General features: G+C 42.5%; 1 protein-coding gene across 2 annotated transcripts in view; it reads left to right on the top strand.

Moving 5' to 3' along the window:
• Positions 1-1039: 1039 nt before the first annotated feature.
• TRPC4 (transient receptor potential cation channel subfamily C member 4) overlaps positions 1040-11812 on the top strand; it is a 129250-nt gene continuing 118477 nt past the window's right edge. For both annotated transcript variants that reach the window (XM_068182062.1, XM_068182060.1), the window contains exon 1: positions 1040-1619. The gene's annotated coding sequence lies outside the window, so the exon portion shown is untranslated. The remainder of the gene's footprint in view (positions 1620-11812) is intronic.

Raw genomic sequence — 11812 nt, 5'->3', positions numbered from 1 at the left:
TCCAAAGAGACGGGCAAAGAGCGAAACCGGTGGCATGCTGCCCGGCGGTGCCAGGCGGGGCCAGCATCCCGTGGGGGCAGGAGTGGGCCGGAGTTGAGGGATGTTCGCCCGGGCACGGCACGCTCTGCACATGGTGGCAGGTGGCCCTCTGCGCACATCGTATCCACACCCTAACGCGGGGCTGAGTCCAAACAGACCTCAAATAATTATTATTATTGTTATTGTTGTTGTTGTTGTTTTGTATTATTATTATATTACCCCCAACCAAACAAACAAAACTCAGCAAAGACACTGATGTTCTGTTATGCATCTCTGTCTCTGCACGTTGTATCTTTTTCCTACCATTTCTAATCTCGTGCATTTAATTTCTGTCACAATTTTTTAGGGAAAGGAAAAGTAAAGCGAGGAATTGGGGGTTGAGCAGCCTTATTCCCTCTGCTCCTCTATTACCAATCTTGGCTGCTGCTCGGTCCCGGTAACGTCCAGGCCGGGCTGACCCAGGCGCACCGGGCGAGGCTGGGGCGGTGCAGGGGCAGGGACCACCCGGCTGGAGGCTGCGCCGAGTGGCGCAACCAGGGCAGAGCCTTTGCTGCGCCTCGGGAAGGAGCGTCGGGCGAGCTACCTGGACCGAACCTCGGCTTCGGGCTCGGAGCGCGCCGGGCGAGGCCCCCGCGGAGGCGGACTCACAGAGCCCCACCGCGGCTGCATGGAGCGGGTCAGGGCTTTCCCAAATGCGGAGCGATGTGACAGCCAACTTTCTGCGGAGTCGAGGCTGCTCCTTGGTGCGTCTGCCTCCGAGCGGTCCCGAGCGGCGCGCGTTCTCGGCTCGCCGACGAGCCCCGCTCCAGCACTCGGCGGGCGCCTTCTCGCTCCTCCCCGTGCCCGGGGCGGCAGCCGGTGAGCACCGCGGAGCGCCCGGGGCGGCTTCTGCCTGCGCGGAGCCCCGCGGAGCCCGGCGCGGCGCGGCCGCAGGGGGGCGCGGGCGGGCGGCGGCGGGCGCGGGAGCGGCGCGGGCGCGGGGGCAGCGCGGCGGGGGCGGCGGCCGGGCGGGCGGGGGGCGGCGGGACGGCGCCCGCCGAGGCACAGCCTGCGGCCGGCTCAGGAGAGAGCGCAGCGGCGAGGACGGAGAAACCTGGCGTGTGCCCGTCCGCGCTCCTTCCGCCGGTATTGGGGTGTCTTCCCTCCCTCCCCGCGCCGCGCAGCCCGCGCTCCGGAGGGGACCGCCGCGTCGGGAGGAGCTGCTACTTTTTGCAGCCGGCATGAGGCTTCCCGGGGGAGCGAGGAGACGCCGCGCTAAGCAACCGGGGAAGAACCTGCCTCTCATCTGTTGCAGTGGAACCCGGCGGCAGGCGCGGTCCCTCCGGCCGGAGGTGATGGGCACCCGCTGACTCGTGGCGTGCGTCCGAGAGTGCCTACATGTGTGGCAAACATGGAGAAAATAAAGTAAAAAATGCGGATAGTGCCTGAGATGGACGGCAGCCAGTGAAACAAAACAAACACGTTCTGAAGGGATTTAATTTGCAAACGGGATTGAAAAGGGTACAACTTCCATGGGAAAATGTGACCTGTTAAAACTGCTGTCGGAAAATGCCGGCTGTCAGCGCAAGCACCTAAACCAAGTAAGTTCTCATCAGCTTTGATCTGTCCTCTTTCTGAGCCTTTGATTACCTTTTTGACCCTCTGCAAAAAGAAGAGCCTATGACTGTCTAAGGTAACTTTTTGCGCCGACAAAAGCAGCCAAAAGCCGTCTAAAGCGACATCGTGCACGTCCTTGCCTTTGGTGATAGTCCAGAGGAGTGTTAGGATCTCTTCCTTCCTCTTGTATGTAATAAACGTATTTTTCCCGGGCAGCGGCTGCCGCGGGGAACGGCATCCTTCGGTCGCTGGGTGACACCTGCGGCACAGCGGAGCGCCCAGGGGGCCGGAGGGAGCGGGCGGGGGCCGCTCCGCGGGGCAGGAGGAGGCTCCGCATCCGCCACCCGCGCTCCGCGCCCCCTCCACCCTCGTCCCCGCGGCTGCTGCCGGCCCTGCCGGCGCCGAGAGCGCCGCGGCCCCCGGCAGCGGCAGACGGGAGTTCACGTTACGCACATGGGTGGGTGCGGGAGCCGCGCCACGGAGCGCCCCGGTCCCCACGGTAGTGGCGGCCGCAGCTGCGGTGTTCCCGCAGGCGTGTCTCCCCGAGCGGACCTCGTTCGCCGCCGGCGCAGTCCGCAGGAACCCGCCAGGGAAGACGCGAGTCCTGTCAGGAAGCCCCCAGGAGGGACCTGGGGGACGGCGAGGTGCAGGCGGCAGGAGCAGAGCAGGGTGAAGTGGGCCGTGGGACTGCTCCTGGAGCAGAGGAAGGGACTGGTGGGTTCATCCCCATGTGGGGTTTACAGGGCAAGGCCCTGACGCCTGAGGTGATGGGAGAGAAGCTATGGTCTTGTTGGAAAGAAGCAGCTGATGCTCTGCAAGTTTAAATGCCGACAGATATTCAGCACTCTACCAAGGCACACAACTGTAGTTGTGGCAACAGTTGTCAAAACCTACAGACTCGTTAATCTAATATTTCTCTGTTTTTACCAGAAAGCATCTTTTATGCACTTTTGTTTTACTGGACTTAGTTGAGTGACTTCCTGTTAGCATGGCAACCGAATTTTAGATTTCTCTACGCATGACTTGTGAGATGGCTCTTCCAACATTACAGCACCTTTCGGGTGGAAGTAAATAAAAACACCTTCTATTATGTGTTTTTGTTACAGAGAATGAGTACTCCACAAGCAAAAAAAAAAAAAAAAAAAGCGTAGGTAATAGAGATGCATGTTGGTTTCATCTGAGAAATAAGTAGTTCTAAGAAACAGTGCACAGAGATTTTCTTTAGCATGCAGACTAGACAGAGTGGGAAGCAGTTTAAGTTCTACACACTAAATATCAATATTACAGTACCTTTAAGTCCAGTTTGCTTGAAAATTCAAATTTGATTGTATTGCAGTGACATGGAACATTTCAGTGTTTATGTTACTTGCTTCAAAGCCCACACCTAGATAGCTTAGCAAGGTTTTCTGTGCGAGCATACTGAATTTTCCATGAATTAACCTCATTCACTTAAGCAGTAGTTTTGTGTACTAGTAGTTAGGGAAGCCAGGCACCAGTGAGAGTGCTTTAGACCTGTTCTAGAATAGCAGAAATTCTGGAAGACCTGAATTTGCGCCCATTTTTTAGACAAGACTTAGAAATAAGCTTTATCCTTCAATATCAAAATAGCTGAAGCCAAACATGGTTTTCCTTTACTGTTGCCTTCTACACTGAAAGGCCTTGGTCTTGTTTGCAGGAGGATGGCATTCTTTACTGTGGTTTTTTTTTTTTCCTATTTTTTCTTCTGTTATTCTGACTTAGGAACAGATGAGACTCTATTTGGAAACAGGAAAACAAAAATATGTCTGTCTTTTAAATTTAACTTCAGCCACTTACTCTGACTCTATGTATAGCAGTCATTGCCCTTAAAATAGCTCCAGAAAAAAAATCCACTTCTTCTTATCTCATGCTATTTAGAGGCAAATACTGCTAGCTGAAATTTAAGTGAAATTGAGGTCATTACAGATCTGGTATTATTTTGATTATCTTTTTGAGATATCTTTGCTTATCTACTGAAAATATTGGGTCCTGACTAGTGTGGTTCTGCTCTTGGTGACAGTGGGCTTGCATTTCTTCAGCGTGGAGAGACCACCAAGTATATATTGAAGGACACATGTAGAGATAACAGTTAAGGGATTAGCTTTCACCTTTTTGTGTGTGTGTTTGTGTGTTTATTGCCTGACTTAATTGACAAGGAAAAATGTGCATGACTGCTTCTCCAAAGACCTGAGACCTGTCTCCCTACCAGTACACTGTTTAATCTGTCAGCTTTTTCTGGGATTTGATTCACTGGAGTGAGATGGCAAAACCAACAAGGAAAATCCTGTGTGGCATTTCTGCTTGCCTCTGGTGATGCTGGTAGTTAGTGTTAAAAGGGATTGAATTAATTTTGAAAATGATGACTAAATCACCTTATCTTACGGAAAGGCAGAATAGAAGCAAGAAGAAAAGACTCTCTTATAACCCGTTTAAAGAAAAAGCAGATAAAAATAGATGGAGCATTGTTCTGTTCAGACATTTAATGGCTTTATGAGTGTCAGATTTATCATTAGTTTTTCTATTCAGTTTTAAGTTGTGTTGGGTTATGTTCTTGTTACTTTCTCAAATACAATGTTATTAATTATTGAAGGAAGGTTGAAGGTAAAACTTTGTTTGTAAATCAATCTTCCATCACCATGTTTTGTGACAAAACAAAATTCCACAAACCGTCTGTTTTAGAAGTCCTGAATAAGTGAGAAAGATAAGCCAAACTTCGCCTTTGCTTTATTACAATGACACTAGTTTAAGTAGTGTAGCATGGTGTCAGTGTAACACCAGGAGCAATGGTGCCATGATCCTCATGTCCACTCTGAATTGTTGCTGGAAAAAAAATAATCTCCTGACTAAATACATATTAATTTAGTTTTGTTAAGTCAATACAGGGAAGATTGAGTAAATTAAATCTTTCTGTAACAGATATGCATGCAGAAGTCTTCAAAGGGGCATTACCTTTCAGAAAAATAGAATTCAAGACTGTCAAAAGAGAAGCAACTAAAAATAAGAAAATTTCTTTGTACAGTGAAGTTTTCAAAGGAATAAAAAGGTTTTTAGTGTGCCACAATGACTAAAGTAACAAATAAATGACTTCGCTATTGTAACATGTTCTTCTTGGAGCTGTGGGCTGTTTTGGTTTCATTTGAGGTTTTTCTTCTCCCTTCAAACGTCTGTTTTGGTTTAAATTCTCAAATTATTTCTTCCAGTCTTTTACAACTGCATTTCTAGTTTAGATATTGACTTGTGTGAGACAAAAACTGAAAAGAACCTTGGATAAAAATTACTTTTTTTTTACAGCTAAGGTATTTTTCAGCAAGTATGGCCTGAAGTGGGACAGGAGAACTTCCTTAAATTTGTGTGAATTGTACATTTGTCTAGGATTATGAACCAGTCAAATCTAATCTCGAAGTCTGTGACTGTTTCTGCAATTTCTTGGTCACTGAGTCTGTACTCTATATATTAATCTCAAAATCTTCTGCCATACTTGGGCATGTCAGATGAACCATTTGAATGTTATGATCATATTATCTGGTATATTATGCAGTTGGTAGAAAGGGGAATATTAAATGGAGAAAGACTGTTCACTGGACTTTTCAGGGAAAGAGGTTATAAGATTCTTCTGGAGATGCTTTCCACATATCATTGGAATCTTCTGAGGATCAAGCAGCCTTTCCTCAGGAGGCAATTCCTCTATTCCACCCCTGGTGCATGGACAGCCCCTGAGCCCTTAAGCTCTTCAAGTCCTAGCTCAGCATATGCTGGTTTTCCATGATAAACAAGATCTTTTCCTTTGGTTTTGTTTCTTTAGAGGGGTTCTGATACCAGTGTTAAGGACCATAAGTTCATCCTTCCTTGGCTGAGAGAATCAGAAAGGTCATCCTACCTGTGTTCACACCCAAGAATGATGGCAAAAGAAGTCCTGGGCTCCCCATGTCCTTGTGCCAGATAGGCAAAGCACGGACCAGTTGATTGCGAGCTGGCACCGAGGAGGACTCCAGCCTCCTACAGATCTTGTAGCATGCAGGCTAACCTGTTGTGGCTACATTTCATAACCCTAAACTGACATGGAATACCTGTTTGCCAGCTGTCGAGGTGAACCTGGAGTGTCTCTTTTCCTTTCCTGGAAAGAGAAGGGCTGAAGCAGAGAGTAAACCATCCTCTGTATTTTGTCATCTCTTTGATAACAGAACAAGCATCCTCCACAGGTGACTGTCTCTCTTTGTTAACCATGCAGCAAACGCCAAGACAAGGAACCTTCCTTCTTAAGACAGATTTGCTGAATCCCAGCTGTGCAGAGCAGGCTGTGGTAGTACTTCATAAAGGTTGAATAAGCACAGAGGTCAGTAGATACAGGATAAATGATTGCTATAATCAGCCTAAAATGCACACACAAAAAAAAAAAAAAAAAAAACCAAAAAAAAACAACAACAAAAAAAACATGCATACACATGCATGTGCTCCAAGCTGATGTACTAACTTTTAAAAAAATCTGTAAATAGCATGAACTCATATCTTCTGGAAGTTTGCCAGCTGCCACCTCTGCAATCCAGTTTCCTTTCACAGAATTTTTCAAAACATAGAGTCTTATGCAAACTCTCTATAATAACTACTTAAATTATAACTACTTGATAACTAAAATTTTTGTCACTTTCCAGCTCAGGTGTCTGGTTGTCATGTCTGTAAGAGAGAGACAGCTGCTGCCAAAGAACCCAGAAACTCTCTCAGTGATGTTTAAGTAGTGGGAGTGATAATTAACCCAGGTCATAAAGCATGAATGGGGCATTAATGAAGCTTTGTATCCAGCCCAAAATGTATGGTGAGAAGTTGGCCTAGTCTGAGAGCCTCACTTCTTCTTACATCTCACATCTAGAGCGATGGAGGCATTCTGCCAGTAAGGACCTTCCTGCAGTAGACTCTCTGTGAGATTCACTGAGAATTCAAATTTCTTCTTCTAACCATCATTTAGTTAAAGTACCCACTCACATCAGGGTACTAGGTTAGCAGTTCTAGTAGAATCAATGCTGTCCTGTATTTGTTAAATTAATGGATAAACTTTGACTAGTGATCCTTCTGTAGTGCCCTAAATCTGGGGAAGAATAGCAAAGATTTGAAGATGAAATCTGTACTATTCCCTAGCATACAGATGTTTTTTAACCAATTAGCAGTTTGATGTCAGGCCAGAGAGTACTGGACTAAGATGATAGAGCACCAAATTTACATTAGCTGAAAATGATACTTTCTTCTATATTTTTTTCTTCTAAAAATTCATATACTTTAAATTTATCTTTACCAATAAATATTGTATTCTGTGCATTGATTTGCTACTCTCATTTCCATTATAAAAAGTAAACCAGACTAATTTACCTCCTTCAAAGGAATGAACAATAGGATTATAGCAGAAGATGAAGGGTCATATAGTGCCTGATTTAAGATTACCCCTAGTACATTTCTGTACTCTAATTTCAATCAAAAATATTTTAATGGGAAATTTTGAAAAACTCTAAAAATGGGATTTTTGCAGTGAAGGCCTGTGGGGTTTTTTTTCACCTAGGTTCCACAAATTTGATTATAGTTGTGAACACCAACCACCTACATTCTTTGTATAGTCACTGGAGAGAGACAGAAACCTCCCATGAGCAAACTAATCCAATCAATTTATACCTGACATAGAGGAGAGAGAAACCAGCTATTTATTGTTGCTGATTGTTGTTTGATTTCACACAGCTGAAGTAAGGCAAGATGAACCTTACCCTAGTGGTGTCAAAAAAACCCAAACAGTTTCAGAGGAGACATTAAATAGACACTGAGTTTCTTCTAAGGCATCTTGAGATCCTGCTGACTTTCCTGATAGTAAAGCAGACATCATAGCAACAACAGATGTCTGCAACATAATTTAAATATCCTGTTGTCTGTTATCAAAATTTTTAGGAGCTTGTGAATGGGTTGGGTAGCTGAAATACAGCTTCTAATTGTGCCAAGGGAAATGGGAGTGTCAGCTGGACTCTTGCAAAGGAAGAACACGCTGTTCTGGGTGCTCACATTCTGCCTCCTCCAAGAGCAAGGTGACTCTTTTCCAGAGAGAACACATTGTATCCGTGGAGCAAGGGAAAGCAAGCGCAGATTCTCTCTTCAAATGTTCTCAACATTGCCAGTGCCACAGTGTACCTTAGTCCACTGAACACAGAAATTATCTCTCAGTGATGAAATAGTTTTAACTGACGTTCATGTGCAAATGTTCATTATTATTAAACACTTCAACAGCAATCCTTCTGCTGCTCTTCAGACCTGATTGCTGAATAGATCCTGCCTATCTTCTACTGAAAAATAGGAAAAATATTCCATTTGTGTTTTGTTTATGTTGACAATTGTTTATTTTTTAGGTTGGGAGAGGTACTGGCCATTCCTTTTTGATGGTAATGATTTAAAGTTATAAGAGCTGCAGTCAATCCCTTGGATTTGTTTATGCTGGCACAGTGAGTTTGTTTTTCAAATTTGGTGTGTTCCGTAGTGCATTTATACCTGCAACACCACATGTGCTTTCCCTATAGTGGCTTTAACTGGCAGATACCCTACAGCAGGAATTTTGGCCATGAATAAAACCAAATCCAAGTTGCCTGTGGAACAGTTCTCTAATTTGCCTTAAGCCTCTTAGCTACAAAACTGTCATTCCAAAGGCTGTAACTAAGTATTTGTCTTTGAATTTATCTAGACACCGTAGCATCAGACCTCTGCATCTGTATAGCCTTTAGAAAGAACTTGGTAACTTCTTAGGGTGATTCATACAACATATCTTGAACGAAATTAATTGCCCTCTGCAGGGAGTGCATTTCTTCTCATTTGTAATGAAGGAAAATTGGGATGACAAACCAGCCTTGGATGTCATTGTTTTGGATTCCTGGCTTATTGAATATGTGTCTCGGCTTTATTTTTTGCATATTTTAAATTGAAGTTCTTTATTGTGTCACATAATGATTAATAAAGTTTCCAAAATGTAATATGAAGAATGTGTTGCACTAATTTTTTTTTAATCTGTTAAGGAACCTGGTACCTACGGCACAGAGATCACATATTCCAACTTGATGACATAGGCAGGTATTTGCACTAACTCCTAGTCTGTAACTACTCTTGTATTTTCTCATAAAAGGCATCATGCTTCCTACAGAGCAATTGCAAAATAATATTTCGGTCTGTCCATTTACATAAAAATATTTTATTCGTGTTTGTTTAAATTAATGATATTAACTTTGAGTATATTTGTTTATGAACTGAGGCCAGTTGTACCAAATACTGATGCAATATGAGATGATTGCATTTATTTTGCTGCAGTGTCCTTATGTAAAACCAAACTTCCACATAAATATTTTTGGTTTTCTTTCTTTTTTTGTAATTTAAAATTTTGTTTTTTCAAAATACTTAAACCAAGCAGACTGAACAGAGTTTTGAAACTCCCTTCTTTTCAGTGTGATTTTGCCCACAGAGGAGGGAAGCAGGGGATGCTCAGTGAGCTGGGTTGCATTTCAGTTCTTGGCCACTAGTCCATCCTCAGAGCTGCACTGACTGACTGAACTAGCTTGACTGCACAAGCTAGATTTTATAAGGACAGGTTAGGATCAAAGAAGGATTTCTCATTCATGCCCACTGTGTTTCCTCTGCACTCACTTCCTATAAACCACCCTCCTTTTGCTACTGCTTGTGCTGGCTTTAAACCAAGTGGGAACATTTTTCCATCTGAATAATTCCTTCGGAATAAGTGCAGACAGGATTAAGCTTTATAGGTTTTTATAGTTATAAAGATTCTCCAGTACATAGGATCTGGATGTATGTCATCTATCTGTTCTGTCATTTTATTTTGTAAAGAAACATACTCTCATAGCAGGCTATTTCCTTGCTTAGCACACTTAGTGAGGGGTTTTACCAATGTCTCCTTAATTGCTGTGCTCCTGTGCATTCACCCATGTCCCTTATTAACTTTGGATTTCCCACTCACTTGCTCAGTACATTAAGTCCAGAAGTTGTAGGTGAGCTCTCATTGAGACTAAAGAGGATTTCATTTGGCTTTAATGGAACCAAGGTCTGTGGGAAGGAAGCAGTCAGCTGTCCCCAAGGAGCAGTTTGGGCAGGCAGTACCTGTGAGTGGGTCCATAGATCTGTGTGATGAGATATGTTCAAGGAACTCTTTCTGGTTAGTCCTCAGAGCCTTTGAAGTTCTTCAGGGCATTGCTATTAACACCCAAGAAACAAGTAATGTAGGACATACTGTCTTTCACTACCCAAACTCTGCATGTCAGGGTCCATATTTTCAGAAAGAATCATTGCTGTTTAGTGATTCTTCTCAGTGATAATCTAAACCAGGCTTATGCTAAAACCAAGGTTTTCTGAATTTGGGCAAATTAGCAAGGGCAAGAGTGGGACTTTGAGGAGGATAGCAATAAGTTGACATTTCAAAACAAAAGTGGGCAAAACAATAAGTGTTGCCATTTCAGAGCAATCAAGGAAATAAAGGACCATGACTCTTGAGAGATATTAGCACACTCAAGTAGTTCAGCTCATGCTTATCTTCCCCATGATACTCCTAGTGACAGGGTAATACACACCTTTAAGGGCTTGATTTTCTTTTGGAACCATGATGGGTTGGTTGATGTGTACTGGGGCAATGTGACATTTTAGTCATCTTACTCCATTAGTGTTTTCTTGCCCAATTGCCTACTTACTGTTATTTTAACACTCTTTACTTAAACCCATTGCTGAAAAGCAAAGCCTACAATAAAAATTACCTAAACCAATCCACCAGTCATGATGGCAAAGCTTTATGGCCAGCACATGATGGAATTCATTTTAAGAAATAAGATGCTTCCTTCTAATTTAACCTCAGTTCAAGAAAGTATTCAATCATAAAAAAATTCTGGTGTTCTGCTGAAAGCAGCTTCAAAAGGTGCTTCCTGTAAAGTATTGTCTTCACTCCATTTCCATAAGACATTTTCACATTTTCCTTAATCCAGGTTTAAAAGTACAATTTGAAAGTTCAGGTGAACATTTTATATATGACACCAAGGAAAGATATCAATAATGAACTAATCAACTTCTCTTTAGCAATTTCTCAGGTGTTAGAAATACATTAAAGATGTTTGTGCTTTGCATGTTTGCATTCTCCCTTGGAAGTATGACTTTCGTTCAGATGTTCAACTCATTGTTCAAAATTTCTCCCATTCCTTTACCATATCTTCCTGAGAAAACTCCTTTTATGACATACTTTTGTTATATAAATAGCTGTCATTTAAGAAGGTCATTTTGTAGCCAAAGATACCATGTTCAAAAACCCTTTCAGCCTCTTTTGCATATTGTAAATGTTCCTAAAATCCCGAAAGCTTTGTGCTTTTTCATTTATTTGTGCATTTATTTGTTAGATATTGCAACTATGCATATGCTTTGGTCTTAGGGAAATATTAAGATCATAAGTGAATTTAAGATGGTGATAATGATCAAAGTAATTTGAAATTACACCACTCTTATGTGAAATTTTACAAAATACAAAATAAAACAATTGTGCCTTCTCATCAATCCTACATAAGTAAAGATGATGTAATTTTAGAAAATTTGTCCCCTTAGTTTCAAGAGAATTATAGTGCTCTGGCAGCTTCTTGTTTCTTCTCAATAATTTAGCAGTTTATGAAAAATATGTTGTGTTTACTTTCCCACTCTAATTCAGTCAATGCAATTACAAATGGTGGAGAATCTAATCCAAAATCTTTTCATTGTTGAGTATTTTAGAAAAATATGTAGTCCTGAAATATTAATCTGTTCACAATTATTGCCATGGTTGCAGCCAGCATCTGTCTTGTGTAATATAAAATTTTCTCCATTCTCTGTCTAAATACCTTTTCCTGTTGCAGTTTACAAACTCATATATATGGAATATTGATGGAGGGAAGCAGTGAATCTTTGTTTTAAATATACTGCTATAGTTGAAAAGGTCTAAAATCTCACTCTGTCTGATTATAAGAATTCCTGCATCTTTCCGTTGATGGGAAATTGACTTTAAGAGTGAAAATCAAGTAGGGAATGACATGTAAATGTTTTTAAACCAAACTTCTTTTTTAATCTTTTGTAAAACATTGAGTCATTCTGGGTTTTATAGAATTGCCAAAAACCAATTTTTATGTCAAGG

Source organism: Anomalospiza imberbis, chromosome 2 (genome assembly GCF_031753505.1).
Source record: "Anomalospiza imberbis isolate Cuckoo-Finch-1a 21T00152 chromosome 2, ASM3175350v1, whole genome shotgun sequence".
NCBI lineage: Eukaryota > Metazoa > Chordata > Aves > Passeriformes > Viduidae > Anomalospiza > Anomalospiza imberbis.
This window is presented reverse-complemented; position numbering and strand designations above follow the sequence as displayed.